The following is a 16110-nucleotide window of genomic DNA, read 5'->3' as shown; positions in this document are numbered from 1 at the left end:
TGCTGGGGTTGTTGCTGTTTGCAGTGCAGCTGCCCCTTTAAGATCGATACTGCAGGGTTTAATTACCACACCCTGCTTTTCAGCAGAGCATGTGCTGGCAGCTGCAGACTGTTGCTCCAGCTTCTCCTGCAGACCATCTCCACGCTCCTGTGTGCACTTCACCGCCGGGTCCCCCACAGATACAGGTGACACACATGCAGAGGACCCCGGCGGTGCGACTTTCTTCGGCGAGGATGCCGTCCGGACCTGCATTACCGCAGCCATTACAGCTGCACCCGAGATGATAACCGGTGCCGGGGTCCCGGATTTTGACCCAGCATCGGATCTGCATGTGGGGGACCCCGACACCACAGCACACGCCGCCGATGATGCGGCCCCGGCTGACAGCGCACCGCCAACACTGCGGGGAGCGGTGACCACCGGCAAGGTACCCACAGCCCCTACCCCCCGAGCGTCAGCGGGTGCAGCAGGCGCCAGGCCGTCCCCCGTTTCCACAGAGGATCGGGCCTGGACACCTCCACAGGTTTTATTACTGCCCGCCACAGGGCCACACTCCAGACCATGCACACTGTCCGGCTCTGCAGCCGCATGCCCACTCTCGCCCCCTCTGCTACCGCCAGCAGAGATGGCGACCTGCGCCATACGACTTGTACTCTCCCCGCTCCCTCGCACCGGACCCACTGCAGGTCCCGGGCCGGGGTGGGTAGCGGGCTCCACACAGCGGGATCGGGGGGTCCCAGGAAGGGGGACAAACACCAACCTCTCCTCCGATGTTTTCTTCCTTTTTTTTCTTTTCTTTTTCCCCCTCCCGGTTGCCTCGTCCCCGCAGACCTCATCCCCAAACTTCAGGTGGGCATAATTTACTGGGGACTCTAGCTGACGGATCTGCAGCAAGACGAGGCAACCCCCACTACTGCTGTTATCGCTGCTGCTATCATCCGCATCACCCCCATCATCCTCTGAAATACTATGGTCTGATGGGAGTGGGACCTGCACTGGATCTATCCCGCTGTGTGTGGCCTGGAGATCACTTACCAAGCCCCCAGGTGGGTACGGTGCCTCCTCCATCTCCTCATGGTCCACCTCCTCCACCTGGCTCCTTTGCAGCAGCCATGTTGTGGAATCGGTCGTCATTCTCCAGCTTTTCCCGTTATTTAATATCGCCGCTCTCCGGGCTTCCATGCCCTCAATGCAGATCCCCAGGCTGGATATCCTGGCTGTTAGGGCAGACTTCTCTGTGCGGGAGGCTCTGCTTGCCTCACCTTCATCTCCTCCCAGAGTCTCCTGAGGGTCTTCCCGGCCTCCTCATGCTCGCTGAGGTAGGCCTGGACATGGGAGCCATAGCTGTCAACCGGCTCCCATGCGGACCTAGTGCCCCAATCCTTCGGCACCGGCGCCGCTGCACCTCTGCGAGTACTCCGCTCACCTCCGGGAGGAGACACCGCAGTGGCCCTCGCCTCAGCCTTAGGGGCTTTGCAGCCCTCCTGGGTCTTCCTGGGCTCCTCCATGTTTTGGGCCTTGCCGGATCTGGTGACCCTCTTTGCCGGTAGCAATGAGCTCCCACCCCTCGCCGGCCTAGACCGAGGGGTGGGAGACGGGGACTCAGCCCCACAGTCCATCCAATACACCCCTCTCTTTCCTGGGTCAGAGAGGGGGGGGGATTCCTGGGTGAAAAACTGGTGACTCTCCTGGAGCAACAAAGCAGCACCTTTCCCCACAGACTACAGGCTCCTAGTGGTGGCTGTAGAAATCTGTACGTAGTGAGCGCCCCCTAGTGATGGCTGTAGAAATCTGTACGTAGTGAGCGCCCCTAGTGATGGCTGTAGAAATCTGTACGTAGTGAGCGCCCCCTAGTGATGGCTGTAGAAATCTGTACGTAGTGAGCGCCCCCTAGTGATGGCTGTAGAAATCTGTACGTAATGAGCGCCCCCTAGTGATGGCTGTAGAAATCTGTACGTAGTGAGCGCCCCCTAGTGATGGCTGTAGAAATCTGTACGTAGTGAGCGCCCCCTAGTGATGGCTGTAGAAATCTGTACGTAGTGAGCGCCCCCTAGTGATGGCTGTAGAAATCTGTACGTAATGAGCGCCCCCTAGTGATGGTTGTAGAAATCTGTACGTAGTGAGCGCCCCCTAGTGATGGCTGTAGAAATCTGTACGTAGTGAGCGCCCCCTAGTGATGGCTGTAGAAATCTGTACGTAGTGAGCGCCCCCTAGTGATGGCTGTAGAAATCTGTACGTAATGAGCGCCCCCTAGTGATGGCTGTAGAAATCTGTACGTAGTGAGCGCCCCCTAGTGATGGCTGTAGAAATCTGTACGTAGTGAGCGCCCCCTAGTGATGGCTGTAGAAATCTGTACGTAGTGAGCGCCCCCTAGTGATGGCTGTAGAAATCTGTACGTAGTGAGCGCCCCCTAGTGATGGCTGTAGAAATCTGTACGTAGTGAGCGCCCCCTAGTGATGGCTGTAGAAATCTGTACGTAATGAGCGCCCCCTAGTGATGGTTGTAGAAATCTGTACGTAGTGAGCGCCCCCTAGTGATGGCTGTAGAAATCTGTACGTAGTGAGCGCCCCCTAGTGATGGCTGTAGAAATCTGTACGTAGTGAGCGCCCCCTAGTGATGGCTGTAGAAATCTGTACGTAGTGAGCGCCCCCTAGTGATGGCTGTAGAAATCTGTACGTAGTGAGCGCCCCCTAGTGATGGCTGTATAAATCTGTACGTAGTGAGCGCCCCCTAGTGATGGCTGTATAAATCTGTACGTAATGAGCGCCCCCTAGTGATGGCTGTAGAAATCTGTACGTAATGAGCGCCCCCTAGTGATGGCTGTAGAAATCTGTACGTAGTGAGCGCCCCCTAGTGATGGCTGTAGAAATCTGTACGTAGTGAGCGCCCCCTAGTGATGGCTGTAGAAATCTGTACGTAGTGAGCGCCCCCTAGTGATGGCTGTAGAAATCTGTACGTAGTGAGCTCCCCCTAGTGATGGCTGTAGAAATCTGTACGTAGTGAGCGCCCCCTAGTGATGGCTGTAGAAATCTGTACGTAGTGAGCGCCCCCTAGTGATGGCTGTAGAAATCTGTACGTAGTGAGCGCCCCCTAGTGATGGCTGTAGAAATCTGTACGTAGTGAGCGCCCCCTAGTGATGGCTGTAGAAATCTGTACGTAGTGAGCTCCCCCTAGTGATGGCTGTAGAAATCTGTACGTAGTGAGCGCCCCCTAGTGATGGCTGTAGAAATCTGTACGTAGTGAGCGCCCCCTAGTGATGGCTGTAGAAATCTGTACGTAGTGAGCGCCCCCTAGTGATGGCTGTAGAAATCTGTACGTAGTGAGCGCCCCCTAGTGATGGCTGTAGAAATCTGTACGTAGTGAGCGCCCCCTAGTGATGGCTGTAGAAATCTGTACGTAATGAGCTCCCCCTAGTGATGGCTGTAGAAATCTGTGCGTAGTGAGCGCCCCCTAGTGATGGCTGTAGAAATCTGTACGTAGTGAGCGCCCCCTAGTGATGGCTGTAGAAATCTGTACGTAGTGAGCGCCCCCTAGTGATGGCTGGGTAAATTTGCATGTAGTGAGCTCCCTCTAGTGGCGGCCACCAGTTTTGTTTTTCTGCTTTCTTCTGGAGTAAGAATTATTCTATCAGGCTATGTGCACATGTTGCTGATTTACTGCAGATCCGCTGCGTTTTTTTTTCCATGCAGAAACGCTGCAGATCCACAAATGATTTATAGTACAATGTAAATCAATGGAAAAAAAAAACCGCTATGCTAATGGTGCGGAAAATTCCGCATGGAAAAGCTGCGGATTAAAAGAATGAGCTGTCACTTATTTGTGCGGATCTGCAGCGTTTTTGTACCCATTCCATTATAGAAATCAGTAGGGGTAAAAATACATGAAATCCGCATAAAAAACGCATCAAATCCGCACCTGCGTTTTCTGCCAAAAGACGCAGAATCTGCACAAAAAATTCCAGAGGCAAATCCGCAACGTGTGCACGCAGCCTTAGCGTCTTTTATTTCTGCGTCTCATTCATTATGGAGTTTGGGCCTCTTTTGATAACGCTACTTGCGATTACGGCATTTCTTTGCGATTTTGATTGTTCAGATTTTTTTTAGCCTTATTCAACATTTGAGACTATTTAAAATGTCAGAAAAAGTTTTGTTTGATTTTGGGATGAGTTAATGTTCTCTTCAGTTCTGTGCGGAATTCGTCATCCTCATCGTCAGTGTGAAGAAGAAATGACAATTTAGGCCGTGTGCACACGATGCGGATCCGCAGCGGATTTGTCAGAGCAGAAACGCTGCAGATCCGCACTGTGATGTACACAATAATGTAAATCAATGAGGTAAAAAAAAATCTGTGCGGAAAAATCAGTGCGGAATTGCTGTGGATTTCTAAGACGTGCATGTCACTTCTTTGTGCGGATCTGCAGCGTTTCTGCACCCCTCCATGTTAAAACTCCACAGTGGCAAAAACCGCAGTAAATCCGCGCAAAATCCGCATCAATTCCGCATAAAAAACGAACAAAATCCGCATAAAAACTGCGGCAAATCCACGACTGCGGATTCTGCGCAGAAAATTCTGCAGCTCTTTTCCTGCGTGTTTCCACAGCCTGTGAGCTTCCCCCGTACAGCGGCCGGTGTACAGTGTGACTGGGGTGTGCCGCCCGCCACGCCCGTGTCTGCCCCGCAATCACCCAGCATCCCCCGCTGTGCTTCTGTTACACCTGTCGCCTGGTGACGGCTGTCACTGGTGTGGTGCTGCTGCCGGGTCCCGCGGTGAGTACAGCAGCCCCGCCGCTCCGGGGGGCCCAGACTCAGTGTATGGGGGGTACAAAGTGTGACATAACAACCCAGGGGTGACTAAGGGATCAGTGCCGGATTATCGGAATGTTACTGTAATGTGCCGGATTATCGGAATGTTACTGTAATGTGCCGGATTATAGGAATGTTACTGTAATGTGCCGGATTATAGGAATGTTACTGTAATGTGCCGGATTATAGGAATGTTACTGTAATGTGCCGGATTATAGGAATGTTACTGTAATGTGCCGGATTATAGGAATGTTACTGTAATGTGCCGGATTATAGGAATGTTACTGTAATGTGCCGGATTATAGGAATGTTACTGTAATGTGCCGGATTATAGGAATGTTACTGTAATGGTGCCGGATTATAGGAATGTTACTGTAATGGTGCCGGATTATAGGAATGTTACTGTAATGTGCCGGATTATAGGAATGTTACTGTAATGTGCCGGATTATAGGAATGTTACTGTAATGTGCCGGATTATAGGAATGTTACTGTAATGTGCCGGATTATAGGAATGTTACTGTAATGTGCCGGATTATAGGAATGTTACTGTAATGTGCCGGATTATCGGAATGTTACTGTAATGTGCCGGATTATAGGAATGTTACTGTAATGTGCCGGATTATAGGAATGTTACTGTAATGGTGCCGGATTATAGGAATGTTACTGTAATGGTGCCGGATTATAGGAATGTTACTGTAATGTGCCGGATTATAGGAATGTTACTGTAATGTGCCGGATTATAGGAATGTTACTGTAATGTGCCGGATTATAGGAATGTTACTGTAATGTGCCGGATTATAGGAATGTTACTGTAATGTGCCGGATTATAGGAATGTTACTGTAATGGTGCCGGATTATAGGAATGTTACTGTAATGTGCCGGATTATCGGAATGTTACTGTAATGTGCCGGATTATAGGAATGTTACTGTAATGTGCCGGATTATAGGAATGTTACTGTAATGTGCCGGATTATAGGAATGTTACTGTAATGTGCCGGATTATAGGAATGTTACTGTAATGTGCCGGATTATAGGAATGTTACTGTAATGTGCCGGATTATAGGAATGTTACTGTAATGGTGCCGGATTATAGGAATGTTACTGTAATGTGCCGGATTATAGGAATGTTACTGTAATGGTGCCGGATTATAGGAATGTTACTGTAATGTGCCGGATTATAGGAATGTTACTGTAATGTGCCGGATTATAGGAATGTTACTGTAATGTGCCGGATTATAGGAATGTTACTGTAATGGTGCCGGATTATAGGAATGTTACTGTAATGGTGCCGGATTATAGGAATGTTACTGTAATGTGCCGGATTATAGGAATGTTACTGTAATGTGCCGGATTATAGGAATGTTACTGTAATGTGCCGGATTATAGGAATGTTACTGTAATGTGCCGGATTATAGGAATGTTACTGTAATGTGCCGGATTATAGGAATGTTACTGTAATGTGCCGGATTATAGGAATGTTACTGTAATGGTGCCGGATTATAGGAATGTTACTGTAATGTGCCGGATTATAGGAATGTTACTGTAATGGTGCCGGATTATAGGAATGTTACTGTAATGTGCCGGATTATAGGAATGTTACTGTAATGTGCCGGATTATAGGAATGTTACTGTAATGTGCCGGATTATAGGAATGTTACTGTAATGTGCCGGATTATAGGAATGTTACTGTAATGGTGCCGGATTATAGGAATGTTACTGTAATGTGCCGGATTATAGGAATGTTACTGTAATGTGCCGGATTATAGGAATGTTACTGTAATGTGCCGGATTATAGGAATGTTACTGTAATGTGCCGGATTATAGGAATGTTACTGTAATGTGCCGGATTATAGGAATGTTACTGTAATGTTGCCGGATTATAGGAATGTTACTGTAATGGTGCCGGATTATAGGAATGTTACTGTAATGTGCCGGATTATAGGAATGTTACTGTAATGTGCCGGATTATAGGAATGTTACTGTAATGTGCCGGATTATAAGAATGTTACTGTAATGTGCCGGATTATAGGAATGTTACTGTAATGTGCCGGATTATAGGAATGTTACTGTAATGTGCCGGATTATAGGAATGTTACTGTAATGTGCTGGATTATAGGAATGTTACTGTAATGTGCCGGATTATAGGAATGTTACTGTAATGTGCCGGATTATAGGAATGTTACTGTAATGTGCCGGATTATAGGAATGTTACTGTAATGTGCCGGATTATAGGAATGTTACTGTAATGTGCCGGATTATAGGAATGTTACTGTAATGTGCCGGATTATAGGAATGTTACTGTAATGTGCCGGATTATAGGAATGTTACTGTAATGTGCCGGATTATAGGAATGTTACTGTAATGTGCCGGATTATAGGAATGTTACTGTAATGTGCAGGATTATAGGAATGTTACTGTAATGTGCAGGATTATAGGAATGTTACTGTAATGTGCAGGATTATAGGAATGTTACTGTAATGTGCCGGATTATAGGAATGTTGCAGGATCTGGTGCCGGATTATAGGAATGTTGCAGGATCTGGTGCCGGATTATAGGAATGTTGCAGGATCTGGTGCCGGATTATAGGAATGTTGTAGGATCTGGTGCCGGATTATAGGAATGTTGCAGGATCTGGTGCCGGATTATAGGAATGTTGCAGGATCTGGTGCCGGATTATAGGAATGTTGCAGGATCTGGTGCCGGATTATAGGAATGTTGCAGGATCTGGTGCCGGATTATAGGAATGTTGCAGGATCTGGTGTCGGATTATAGGAATGTTGCAGGATCTGGTACTGGATTATAGGAATGTTGCAGGATCTGGTGCCGGATAATAGGAATGTTGCAGGATCTGGTGCCGGATTATAGGAATGTTGCAGGATCTGGTGCCGGATTATAGGAATGTTGCAGGATCAGGTGCCGGATTATAGGAATGTTGCAGGATCTGGTGCCGGATTATAGGAATGTTGTAGGATCTGGTGTTGGATTATAGGAATGTTGCAGGATCTGGTGCCGGATTATAGGAATGTTGCAGGATCTGGTGCCGGATTATAGGAATGTTGCAGTATCTGATTCTGGATTATAGGAATGTTGCAGGATCTGATGCCGGATTATAGGAATGTTGCAGGATCTGGTGCCGGATTATAGGAATGTTGCAGGATCTGGTGCCGGATTATAGGAATGTTGCAGGATCTGGTGCCGGATTATAGGAATGTTGCAGGATCAGGTGCCGGATTATAGGAATGTTGCAGGATCTGGTGCCGGATTATAGGAATGTTGCAGGATCTGGTGCCGGATTATAGGAATGTTGCAGGATCTGGTGCCGGATTATAGGAATGTTGCAGGATCTGGTGCCGGATTATAGGAATGTTGCAGGATCTGGTGCCGGATTATAGGAATGTTGCAGGATCAGGTGCCGGATTATAGGAATGTTGCAGGATCTGGTGCCGGATTATAGGAATGTTGCAGGATCTGGTGCCGGATTATAGGAATGTTGCAGGATCTGGTGCCGGATTATAGGAATGTTGCAGGATCTGGTGCCGGATTATAGGAATGTTGCAGGATCTGGTGCCGGATTATAGGAATGTTGCAGGATCTGGTGCCGGATTATAGGAATGTTGCAGGATCTGGTGCCGGATTATAGGAATGTTGCAGGATCTGGTGCCGGATTATAGGAATGTTGCAGGATCTGGTGCCGGATTATAGGAATGTTGCAGGATCTGGTGCCGGATTATAGGAATGTTGTAGTATCTGATTCTGGATTATAGGAATGTTGCTCTCTACTTTATAAGACATGATATGATGACAATAACGTCGGTGTGGCCCCCGTAGTCACATGGTACCAGCAGGGCCAGAGACAGCCGCCTCGTGTAAGCATGGCTGACACCCCCGGTGACCGGCTGATCTCCGTGTCCTGTGAGGGATTACGGGGAATTATTTAATGACGCCATCTGTGATGAGGGAGCAGCCGCCATCTTAGATACGGGGCATACTAACAGAGATTGGAGTGACTCCATTTTGGTTCCTATCTGAATTCACCTGGTCACACATCTGCAGGGATGAGCACTCCTGGCCACCACCTTTTTCCCTACCTGAATAAAGTTCCTTTTAGTATGGTAATGAACTGAACACAGTGTAGCAGGCAGATAGCACTTCAGAGCTTGAGTGAGGAAGCCACACCAGCAGGGGGCATGGAGGTGCCTGGGGGCTCAATTAAAGCATAAATGTCAGGTGGCTACAGGAGCCTAAGTCTATTATCTGCCCAGCCGGACCGTCTCCGCCATGAAATTATGAATTATGGACGTGTCGTCTGCGGTACAGGCTCATAAAAAATATCTGACACCATCCATTGTCCATTACTGGATCCACACGAATTCTCCACTCTTCACGAGACGCTACAGGACGGACATTGGTGCGGAGCAGACATTGCTGCAGGGCGGATATTGATGCGAAGAGGACAATGCTGTGGACCGGCCATTGGTGCAGGGTGGACCTTGCTGCGGGGCGGACATTGCTGGTGGGTAGATATTGCTGCGGGGTGGACATTGCTGGTGGGTAGATATTGCTGCGGGGCGGACATTGCTGGTGGGTAGATATTGCTGCGGGGTGGACATTGCTGGTGGGTAGATATTGCTGCGGGGCGGACATTGTAGCAGGGCTGACATTGCTGCGTGGCTGACATTGCTAGTGGGCAGATATTGTTGCGGGGAGGATCTTTCTGCGTGGCTGACATTGCTGGTGGGTAGATAGTGCTGCGGGGCGGACATTGCTGCAGGGAGCACATTGCTGTTTGGCGGATACTGCTGAGGGCCAGACATTGCTAGAGTGATGATGACCCAGTGTTAGCTGTGGAGAGGACACCCCAATACATGTCTGCTCCTAGATCAGCCTCAGTCTACAGAGACATGGCGGCTTTCTGAGCGCCATGCTCACAAACGTGGCCGCCATGTTGCCAGGTAACCTGTTCTGTTCCCTTTGATAACTGTTTACCAGTCTCTGATATCAATATTTCCCATCATGGAAGATAATGTCAACCATTTTTTGGGGTGTTATCGACCCCTGCCAGCATCACGTAACCCACACAATCTGAGCGGATATACTACAGGGTAGCCCCCACACCAGACCCCTCAGTACCATGCTTTACATGGCTCTTCTGATCATTTTTGGCATTTTCAGCCTTTTTTGAAAGGAGTGTAGGACGGGAGGATAGAGGGGAGGGTGGGACTGGAGGATAGAGGGGAGGGTGGGACTGGAGGATAGAGGGGAGGGAGGGACTGGAGGATAGAGGGGAGGGACTGGGGATAGAGGGGAGGGACAGGATGATAGAGGGGAGGAACAGGAGGATAGAGGGGAGGGAGGGACTGGGGATAGAGGGCAGGGACAGGAGGATAGAGGGGAAGGACAGGAGGATAGAGGGGAGGGAGGGACAGGACGATAGAGGGGAGGGAGGGACAGGAGGATAGAGGGGAGGGAGGGACAGGAGGATAGAGGGGAGGGAGGGACTGGGGATAGATGGGAGGTAGGGACAGGAGGATAGAGGGGAGGGAGGACTGGAGGATAGAGGGAGAGGTAGGACAGGAGGATAGAGGGGAGGGAGGATAGAGGGAGAGACTGGAGGATAGAGGGGATGGAGGGTCTGGAGGAGAGATGGGAGGGAGGGACAGGAGGATAAAGGGGAGGGTGGGACTGGAGGATAGAGGAGAGGTAGGGACAGGAGGATAGAGGGGAGGGAGGACTGGAGGATAGAGGGAGAGGTAGGGACAGGAGGATAGAGGGGAGGGAGGACTGGAGGATAGAGGGGAGGAAGGGACTGGAGGCTAGAAGTGAGGGACTGGAGGATAGATGAGAGGGATTGGAGGATATAGGGAAGAGTCTGAAAGAAAGAGGGGAGGGACTGGAGGATAGTGGAAGGAGGGACTGGAGGATACAGGAAGGAGGTCCTGAAAGATAGAGGGGAGGGACTGGATGATAGAGGGGAGAGAGGGACTGAAGGATAGCGGGGAGAGTCTGGAGGAAAGCGAGAAGAGAGGGACTGGAGGATAGAGGGTAGAGAATAGTGGATACAGAAAACTGGACAATAGTGGGGAGGGTGGGACTGGATGATAGTGGGGGGGCTGGACTGGAGGATAGAGGGAAGAAAGGGACTGGAGTATAGAGGGGATGGTGTGACTGGAGAATAGTGGGAAGGATGGGACTGGCGAATAAAGGGGAGGGTAGGACTGGAGGATAGAGAGAAGAAAGTGACTGGAGGATAGAGGGGTGGGTGGGAATGGAGGATAGAGAGAAGAAAGAGACTGGAGGATAGAGGGGAGGGGAGAGATGGAGAATAGAGGGGAGGAAGGGACTGGAGGATAGAGGGGAGGGAGGGTGGGACTGAAGGATAGAGGGGAGGGTGGGACTGGAGGATAAAGGGGAGGGAGGGACAGGAGGATATACGGGAGGGTTGGACTGGAGAATAGAGGGGAGGAAGGGACTGGAGGATAGAGGGAGGAGAGGGTGGGACTGGAGGATAGAGGGGAGGGTGGGACTGGAGGATAGAGGGGAGGGAGGGACTGGAGGATAGAGGGGAGGGAGGGACTGGAGGATAGAGGGGAGGGAGGGACTGGATGATACGGGGAGGGAGGGACAGGGGGATAGAGGGGAGGGTTTGACAGGAGGATAGAGGGGAGGCTGGGACCAGAGGATAGAGGGGAGTGAAGGACTGGAGGATAGAGGGATGGAGTGGATACAGGGGAGGGTGGAACTGGAGGATAGAGGGGGAGGGACTAAAGGATAGAGGAGAGGGACAGAAGGATAGGAGGGAGGGACAAGAGGATACAGGGGTGGAACTGGAGGATAAAGGGGAGGGAGAGACTGGAGGATAGAGGGGATTGATTGAAGGGTAGAGGGTGAAGGAAAAGGATGATAAATGGATGGACTGGAGGATAGAGGGGAGGGACTGGAGAATAGATCGGAAGGAGGGACTGGATGATAGAGGGGAGGGAGGGACCTGCTGTCGTCTCCAGCTCAACAATATCTCCAGCATCCGTCCTTTCCTCAACCGTCAATCTACTAAAATTCTTGTGCATGCCCTCATCATCTCCCGCCTTGACTACTGCAACTAAGTAGAAAAACTTGGCACTCATTATTGAAGAAAATGAAGGTTATTTATTTCACATTCAGATAAACAAATCAGTTGCTAAACGTTTTTGGTCCTACATGGACCTTCCTCAGAGCAAGTGAATTTATCTGAAGTGTAGAAATTGGCAGGTAATCCTTCAATGCTTGTTAAAGTCAATAGCGCGGTATGGAGGGACTGCAGATGTAAGCATGCAGGGTTGCTTGACAATGCGGGATTCTGCACTAAGGCACGCTGTGTGTCTGGAGCGCTGAAGGCGTGCTGTGATGCTGGGGAGAGCACTCCGTCACACTAGCAGTATTTGGTCAGTATTTTACATCAGTATTTGTAAGCCAAAACCAGGAGTGGGTGATAAATGCAGAAGTGGTGCAGATGTTTCTATTATACTTTTCCTCTGATTGTTCCACTCCTGGTTTTGGCTACAAATACTGATGTAAAATACAGACCAAATACTGCTAGTGTGACGGCAGCCTAAGGCCGCAAGGGCAGGGTCCTCGCCCCTCTGTACCAGTCCGTCATTGTTAGTTTGCTTACTGTAAGTGATATCTGTAATTTGTATGTAACCCCTTCTCATGTACAGCACCATAGAAACAATGGTGCTATATAAATAAATAATAATAATAGAGGAGAGGAACTGGAGGATAGAGGGGAGGGAGGGACAGGAGGATAGAGGGGAGGGAGGGACAGGAGGATAGAGGGGAGGGAGGGACAGGAGGATAGAGGGGAGGGAGGGACAGAAGGATAGAGGGGAGGGAGGGACAGGAGGATAGAGGGGAGGGAGGGACAGAAGGATAGAGGGGAGGGAGGGACAGGAGGATAGAGGGGAGGGAGGGACAGGAGGATAGATGGGAGGGAGGGACAGGAGGATAGAGGGGAGGGAGGGACAGAAGGATAGAGGGGAGGGAGGGACAGGAGGATAGAGGGGAGGGACAGGAGGATAGATGGGAGGGAGGGACAGGAGGATAGAGGGGAGGGAGGGACAGGAGGATAGAGGGAAGGAAGGGACAGGAGGATAGATGGGAGGGAGGGACAAAAGGATAGAGGGGAGGGAGGGACAGGAGGATAGAGGGGAGGGAGGGACAGGAGGATAGAGGGGAGGGAGGGACAGGAGGATAGATGGAAGGGAGGGACAGGAGGATAGATGGGAGGGAGGGACAGGAGGATAGAGGGGAGGGAGGGACAGGAGGATAGAGGGAAGGAAGGGACAGGAGGATAGAGGGGAGGGAGGGACAGGAGGATAGAGGGGAGGGAGGGACAGGAGGATAGAGGGGAGGGAGGGACAGGAGGATAGATGGAAGGGAGGGACAGGAGGATAGAGGGGAGGGAGGGACAGGAGGATAGAGGGGAGGAAGGGACAGGAGGATAGAGGGAAGGGAGGGACAGGAGGATAGAGGGAAGGAAGGGACAGGAGGATAGAGGGGAGGGAGGGACAGGAGGATAGAGGGGAGGGAGGGACAGGAGGATAGAGGGGAGGGAGGGACAGGAGGATAGATGGAAGGGAGGGACAGGAGGATAGAGGGGAGGGAGGGACAGGAGGATAGATGGGAGGGAGGGACAGGAGGATAAAGGGGAGGGAGGGACAGGAGGATAGAGGGGAGGGAGGGACAGGAGGATAGAGGGGAGGGAGGGACAGGAGGATAGAGGGAAAGGGAGGGACAGGAGGATAGAGGGGAGGGAGGGACAGGACGATAGAGGGGAGGGAGGGACAGGAGGATAGATGGGAGGGAGGGACAGGAGGATAAAGGGGAGGGAGGGACAGGAGGATAGAGGGGAGGGAGGGACAGGAGGATAGATGGGAGGGAGGGACAGGAGGATAGAGGGGAGGAAGGGACAGGAGGATAGAGGGAAGGGAGGGACAGGAGGATAGAGGGGAGGGAGGGACAGGAGGATAGAGGGGATGGATTGGAGGCTAGAGGGGAGGGATTGGAGGCTAGAGGGGAGGGATTGGAAGATAGATAAAAGGGATTGAAAGATAGAGGGTAGGGTCTGGAGGATAGAAGGGACTGACTGAAGGATAGAGGAAGTATGGACTAGAGGATAGAGGAATGAGAGACTGGAGGATAGAGGGGATAGAGGGGAGGGAGGGAGTGCAGGCTAGAGGGGAGGGATTGGAGGATAGATGAGAGGGATTGAAGGATAGAGGGTAGTGTCTGGAGGATAGAGGTGAGAGAGGGACATAGAAGGGAGACTAGAGGATAGAGGAGAGGGAGGGACTGGAGCATAGAGAGGATGAACTGGAGGTTTGTGGGGAGGGAGGGATTGGAGGATATTTGCAGCACAAAAATGACTCGACTTTTTAACACATTTGGTCATGAACATCTGGAAAACATAAAAACACGATCAAAAAGGCAAACATTACGGCGCAAGTAAATATGCCAAAAAGTAGAAAAAAAAGGGCCCAAATAAAAAAATAATTCCCTAAATCTTTCTACAAGACCATGGGCCCTATTCATAATTTGCATTTTCCACTTTTCTTTTTATGTCTTATGGTACTCGCTGATGGAAAGTCTTCAAAATGGCGCATGGGATTCATGAATTTTGCGTGAAATAAAAAATTCTATTTGGACCCTATTTATTATTCTATTTGTGCTTTTCTTGTCTTGTTGTTTCGTGTCTCCTCTTTCTTTCTTAATTGGCGCATTTTGTAAAGTCTATTTTATTGTTTTTTTTATGTTCGCCATTGTGGGAGGGGTTTGGTATTTCAGATGTTTTTCGGCTTTTTAAAAAATCTTAGCATATCTTGCACAAGTGTCCTTCAGTCCTCCCCCACAGTGATTTTGTATAAGTCTGGATTTTTTTTCTCCAGTTTTACAACATTTTATTAGAATATGTCAAGTTTTGCACTAAAAAGTAAAAAAAATAAAGATTTTATTTTGATAAAAATTTATGAACCACATGTGCCATTTTAAAGAATGTGGAACAAAAATTATCAAACTATAATAATGCTAGACAGAAAATAGAAAAGTAATTTACAAAATCCTGTAATCTGCTGCCCCTCTGAATGTTATAACCTGCTGCCCCTCTGGCTGTTATAACATAGTGAACCTCTGGCTGTTAGGACCTGCTGCCCCTCTGGCTGTTATAACAGTGAACCTCTGGCTGTTAGGACCTGCTGCTCATCTGGCTGCTAGGACCTGCTGCCCCTCTGGCTGTTAGGACCTGCTGCCCCTCTGGCTGTTATAACATAGTGAACCTCTGGCTGTTAGGACCTGCTGCCCCTCTGGCTGTTATAACATAGTGAACCTCTGGCTGTTAGGACCTGCTGCTCATCTGGCTGCTAGGACCTGCTGCCCCTCTGGCTGTTAGGACCTGCTGCCCCTCTGGCTGTTATAACATAGTGAACCTCTGGCTGTTAGGACCTGCTGCCCCTCTGGCTGTTATAACATAGTGAACCTCTGTCTGTTAGGACCTGCTGCTCATCTGGCTGTTAGGACCTGCTGCCCCTCTGGCTGTTATAACATAGTGAACCTCTGGCTGTTAGAACCTGCTGCCCCTCTGAATGTTATAACATAGTGAACCTCTGGCTGTTAGGACCTGCTGCTCATCTGGCTGTTAGGACCTGCTGCCCCACTGGCTGTTATAACATAGTGAACCTCTGGCTGTTAGGACCTGCTGCTCATCTGGCTGTTAGGACCTGCTGCCCCTCTGGTTGTTATAACATAGTGAACCTCTGGCTGTTAGGACCTGCTGCCCCTCTGAATGTTATAACCTGCTGCCCCTCTGGCTGCTATAACATAGTGAACCTCTGGCTGTTAGAACCTGCTGCCCCTCTGGCTGTTAGGACCTGCTGCCCCTCTGGTTGTTATAACATAGTGAACCTCTGGCTGTTAGAACCTGCTGCCCCTCTGAATGTTATAACATAGTGAACCTCTGGCTGTTAGGACCTGCTGCTCATCTGGCTGTTAGGACCTGCTGCCCCTCTGGCTGTTATAACATAGTGAACCTCTGGCTGTTAGGACCTGCTGCTCATCTGGCTGTTAGGACCTGCTGCCCCTCTGGTTGTTATAACATAGTGAACCTCTGGCTGTTAGCACCTGCTGCCCCTCTGAATGTTATAACCTGCTGCCCCTCTGGCTGCTATAACATAGTGAACCTCTGGCTGTTAGAACCTGCTGCCCCTCTGGCTGTTATAACATAGTGAACCTCTGGCTGTTAGGACCTGCTGCCCCTCTGGCTGTTATAACCTGCTGCCC

General features: G+C 50.1%; 1 protein-coding gene across 2 annotated transcripts in view; it reads left to right on the top strand.

The window, feature by feature from the left end:
• Positions 1–298: 298 nt before the first annotated feature.
• ANKRD53 (ankyrin repeat domain 53) overlaps positions 299–16110 on the top strand; it is a 32491-nt gene continuing 16679 nt past the window's right edge. For both annotated transcript variants that reach the window (XM_069745108.1, XM_069745107.1), the window contains exon 1: positions 299–427. The gene's annotated coding sequence lies outside the window, so the exon portion shown is untranslated. The remainder of the gene's footprint in view (positions 428–16110) is intronic.

Source organism: Ranitomeya imitator, chromosome 1, assembly GCF_032444005.1.
Source record: "Ranitomeya imitator isolate aRanImi1 chromosome 1, aRanImi1.pri, whole genome shotgun sequence".
Lineage (NCBI taxonomy): Eukaryota > Metazoa > Chordata > Amphibia > Anura > Dendrobatidae > Ranitomeya > Ranitomeya imitator.
Note: the sequence above shows the minus strand (reverse complement) of the source record. Positions and strands in the feature narration are given on the sequence as shown.